Raw genomic sequence first — 5,443 nt, 5'->3', positions numbered from 1 at the left:
TAAAAAGTGTGCTGAACTGAACTAAAATGAAGATGCAATATATGAAATTGTATGGGAAGCCACCAAGAGGATACTCAGAGAAAGCCCACACACAGCATCCAACATCTGCAGAGAAGCAACAGCATACTCTCAGCTCCCAGAGAAAAACACCAGGGAAACAGAGAACTATTAAAGGGAAAGAGGATCCTGAGAAGAAATAGGTGAAGTAAAAGAGAAAAAAGCCAACAAAACCAAAGCTGGTTCTCCGAGAGCCAATAATCTGTAGCCAGACATATCAGGAAGAGCTCAGTGGGTCAAGATGTAAATTACTAACAGGAGAGTGAGAAGGGAGACTTCACATAGATCCTGCAGGATCTGAAGGGCAACAAAGGAACTTAATAAACACTGCCACACACCAGCTTTTCTGCATATCTGAAGTTCTCCCACATAAAAAAAAACTTTAATTAAAAAAAAAAACCCCACATCCTTACTGCTCGGGAGTAGCCATGAGCTGCTAACCGCTGAGGGAGTCACAGCTGAATGAGAAGGCACACAACTCATTATACCAACCTCTCTGCTTCCAACACATAGAAACTGTCCACACAAAAAGCAGCTCCCTGAAGCTTTCAAAGGGCATTTTCAGAAGACATTCACTCCTGGATCAAAAGGCCATAACTCTTGAGGACCCACTGCTCTTCCTATGCCCTCCTCAGTCCTGGGCACTGGACCCAAGCCTTCCCAGTGAAATAACCTCCCAAGCTCTTCTTTTAAACACAGGGACTCACTATCCCTAAACTGCCCAGGTTGGGCTCGAACTTGCTTGTCTCCTGCCTCAGCATCGAGTGCTGGGACTATAGAGGTGCACCACCACACCTGGCTTCCAGACTTTTGCTGCTAGCTCTTGAGTCTGGTTCTTCGTTACCATCTGTTGTTATCCACTGCCTAGAAGTATAAAAGTACTCCCCATCTCTGTAAATCCTAACTGCTCAATGTAGAATGCACTAACAGATAACCAAGCATGCCTTTTACATTTTTAGAAAAGGGGTTGCTACTAAAACTCGCTATCTTCATTTACTTTATAATTAAAAACTTTTCTTAAAATTTTCTTTTTTTTTCGGGGCCGGGGATTGAAGCTAAATGCTCAGAGGTTCAGTGGCCTGCCTCGCAAGCACAAGGACCCGAGTTCTATCCCCAGTACCAATAAAAAAAAAAAATCTTTTTTTTCCTCAATGAGTTTATTGGTACATTTTAGGTATACACTACAGTTACATTCATTATTGGGATGTTGTACCTTTACATGACAGGTCTTGGTTCTCACTTTTTCTCCCTTATCCCTGCCTTAAAAATTTCTTGAACAAGTTCTCCTTAGTTCTGCATAACTACAATCCCATCCCATGTACTACTACATTTAAAATACTTAGCAAGAAATATGCCAGTTAATTTGAAATGCGCTATCAGATAGTCTACTGCCTACAACTTATTTTTGTACTTTTCTAAATTATCGATCATGTTATATTAGTCTTTTTACAATTGTTCATTCTCAACTTAGCTGCTTTTTAATGTCTTAACTGTTAAAACTTACCAAATTTTAAGAAAGTAAAAATGCAATAAAAAGTTGCTCTAAAAACCACCAATTGTTATTCACTTTAAACAATTAAACTTCTCCATAGGAAATCACCTAGAATTCACCCTTCACATACACTTTTAGAAAATTCCAACAAGACAAATAAATGCAATAGTGCTTACATTTAAAACATGCATAATGTAAAGGTAATACTTAAAATTTTTAAAACATACATAAAAGAAAGCCTTTAGCATTATTTCAATAATTCCATAAAAAACTATAAAAAAGAACTATATAAAAATATCTTAAATGTGCTTCCTAGCATGATGCATGTTAAATACCTATCATGTATTAAATTAAAACAATTGAGGAATTAACAGCAAGCTTCTAAAACTTGACAAAAGCATACAATAACTGATAGTTTGCAGCAGCACATATTTTCAAATCAATTTCTACACCACAGAAAATAAAGAAAATTTCTTACCCACAGCACTTAATATTCTTCCTTTCAACTGCTAATATTAACAGGGTTTCTGAAAGCTGGCTCTTAATAAAAATAATAAAACTAAGCACAAAAATCCATTCTAAGATGACAATTTTATGCCAAACAGTTCAGACTAGTTCTGTTTTAACTGTATCCAAATGATGAAGACACAAAATTTGGATTTTAAGATGCACCAATTTCAGGGGGTATAGAGGACCCACCACCGCACTGCTTCTCCCTGGAGCCTCTGAATGTGAATGACTCCCCTCCTGCTGGCTCACTGAGTTCCAATTCCACAGTGCAGGCCAAGTCTTGATGTTATCTAGGAAGCAAGGAGCTCACAGGCCATTGTGCTTAGCCAAACCCTTCCTTGAAATTACAATGAACCAGATTCAGTGCCCGAGAAAAAAGTGGTGCAGGACAAATGAAGCTATCAGGAGCAGATGCTACTCCACGCATGCAATGCTTCTGTCTGGAAGATTACTTCTCTCTTCCAGGCCAGGTACTGCTGAAAAACGATTTCAAGTGCAGTTTTCAGCCTAGCTAAAGATCCGTCAGATCTTGTTCCCTAAATGAGCTGGAGGCAGCAGGCAGAGCAGTCCCCAAACCACGCACCTCTGCCTCCCTCCTGAGCTTCTCATGCATTTCTGTAATAGTTAACTGTAGAGTTCAGGGTTTGAAAAAAAGAAAAATATGTGTTGCCTAGAGTTCCTAAGTAGGTAATTTTGCAAGGCAATTTAGAAAATGATCTGCAACTCACTTAAAAGTTCAAGTAGGGCCGGGGATTTAGGTCAGTGGTGCCGCCAGCCTGCCTTGCAAAGCGCAAGGACCTGAGTTCAATCCCGGTACAAAAAAAAAAAAAAAAACTTCAAGCAAAGCAGTTTTGAATGCTACTGTTTAATGCTTTCTTCGGTCTATTTGCCATCTCTATCTAGCCAGAATGAAACTTTAAAAAACTTAATTACAAGTTCACAAAACTAAATAAGGAATAAGGAAATTAGAGCAATTGCACTTTTCAATGGAGCTTTTACACTTGTAACACATACACTTCAGGAATTTTAAAATTTAAAACTACCAAGACTTTTAGGGTACTTTGTATTGTTCAATGATAGAAGGAAACATCCTAGTTTGTTTTATAGTTCTAGATAGCCTTTTGTTGTGAATTAGCCAACACATACCAATGTTTAAAAAAAAATTGATGAACTCCTTTTTAGAGGCCATACGAAGAAGTAGGGCTGGTACACACCTATAATCTTAGCACTCTGGGAGGCTGAGGCAGGAGGATATCAAGTTCAAACACAGCCTGGACAATTTAGGGAGACCCTACCTCAAAATTTAAAAACAAACAAACAGACAAACAAAGCTGGGGATATTGCTCAGTGCAAAGACCCTGGGTTCAACTACCAGCACCAAAAAAAAAAAAAAAAAAAAAAATCAAGTTCTGAATTATCATTACCAGTTAGGAATCTCAACATTTTATTATTTTCAAATCTGTAGCATCCACAGCAACTAAGATCACAGCCTTCTATAATTCACAGAAGTCCTACCTTTTGTAACTGAAACAACATATGCACTAATACACATAAAACTACTCACTCAACCTCAACTTCAACAGCTATTCAAATACTGACATCAAGAATAGAAAGAAAACCTGAATCTTCCAGCTATCCTAAACGCTGTGACAACTCTATAAGGGCACAACTTAAAACTTCAAGTCAGCTCCTAACAATAAGAATGACATAATATGACTTAATGAATACATGGAAATTTTACAAGGATACCAGCGAAATTTTAACAAAGCTCTACTCAATACCCATTTTATCACTTCCCATCTTGGACTTTCTCTTATAATGCATGCTTTTGTCTTTGTATTTAGGTTTAAGGAAGACCATTGTATCCAATACACACCAAACCAGGACTATTTACATTTGCGAAGTCTTTGTATAATTACACTTTTTAGTATGTTACAAAACAATGTGACAGTTAAAACAAGTTATAATTAGGAAAGATAACATAATTACACATGCTGAGATCAGTGAAGAGCTTAGCCTGCATACCATTCCTGCATACCTCTTTATCACTTCCATTTGAAAAGGAAAGCAATCTTTTAGTATACAGACACCCCATTTACCAACCTACATAGTAAACCTGTCATCATAAGACCAAATAGTTTTATCTAATTATGTAATACTTAGCAAAAACGGGGAAATTATCTGTGGACTCACAAATGATACTACATTTTACTCTTTTTTTAAAAAAAAATGTATAAAAATACATTTTTACTAGGATACACATCCTAGTAAAAGTCTGTACCTTTGAAATGCATACTTACATTTTAATTGTCTGAGCTATTTTGGTCCTAAAATGTTCATACCTCCCTTAAATCATTCTCATGTATGTTACTTTTCGTAAATGAATCTTCCAGGTTAAGGATTTCAAAAGTGCAAGGGCTGGGGATTTAGCTCAGTGGCAGCGTGCCTGCCTCACAAGCGCAAGGTCCTGAGTCCGATCCCTGGTAGCCAAAAAAAAAAAGTTTACAACAGCAAGGCAGATTTCAAACTTCACCATCTGCTATGAAAAGTGTGGCAGGGGCCATGAAACAGAACTGTCCTACAGACCCAACAGCTAGAACTAGCAGAATCAAAGCGGCCTACCGAGAAAACTGCCATGGTCTGCTGAAGGCACGGAAAGCCAAATCCATCAGTAAGCTGGTGTCAACGGCCACCTGCGGGTTGGGGGAGGAGGCCAGAAGGAAGGCTTGGTACCAGTTGGCTGCGTGTGTACCTGAACACCCATCTACAGCACAGGGCGCGTTCTCTGTGCCTGAATCCCAGGGAGGAGAAACCAGTCCTGCTGGAGTCACCCCTTGGTGAGCACATTTCTATTAAGCTACTGCTGAGTAGATTTACGTATCTCCTCTGCACTTTAGCCCAGCTGAGGAAGTGTTGGACCACGTTACAGAGTAAGTAGCAGCAAATCTTTTTATCAAACTAATTCATCTCTAAGGATGAGGTGAGCACTGCCACTTTCATTACTAGATAAGAAATAGCTTTGGCCCACACAGGATGGGCTTGGGCCTGGGCCTGCAGTTGCTCTATCGCTCTTTCTCCTCTAGGGGGCGACCCAGTACTAGTAAGGAAGACAACTGACAAGTTTAACATTTTTTTTATATAACTGGTATACAAGTTCAAAATCCAATCCTTCTCTAGTAGGCTCTCCCCACTCTTTCCCTCTTCCCCTACTGCAAAAATTCTACCATTATTTTTCTCTTTCATTTATTTATCATTTGGTTTTAATGGAGCAACTGCAGTTAGTGATCAGGTGATTAAAGCTAAGAAATTATATATTATAATTTCTTAGTATTACTGAAGATTTGATATGGAAAGAAGCTGTTTTTTTTTTTTTTTTTTTTTTTT

At 38.3% G+C, this 5,443-nt stretch overlaps 1 protein-coding gene across 7 annotated transcripts in view; it reads right to left on the bottom strand.

Annotated features, from left to right (window-relative positions):
* Positions 1 to 5,443, bottom strand: part of Atp13a3 (ATPase 13A3) — an 86,848-nt gene that overhangs the window by 70,355 nt on the left and 11,050 nt on the right. Inside the window, exon 1 of one of the 7 annotated variants that reach the window (XM_010624064.3) lies at positions 2,028 to 2,303. The exons of the other annotated variants lie outside the window; for them this stretch is intronic. The gene's annotated coding sequence lies outside the window, so the exon portion shown is untranslated. Of the gene's footprint in view, positions 1 to 2,027; positions 2,304 to 5,443 lie in introns of those variants that run through there. 7 annotated transcript variants of the gene reach the window in all.

This window comes from Fukomys damarensis, unplaced genomic scaffold (genome assembly GCF_012274545.1).
Source record: "Fukomys damarensis isolate Sample0158 unplaced genomic scaffold, DMR_v1.0_HiC HiC_scaffold_12, whole genome shotgun sequence".
Classification (NCBI taxonomy): domain Eukaryota; kingdom Metazoa; phylum Chordata; class Mammalia; order Rodentia; family Bathyergidae; genus Fukomys; species Fukomys damarensis.
Note: the sequence above shows the minus strand (reverse complement) of the source record. Positions and strands in the feature narration are given on the sequence as shown.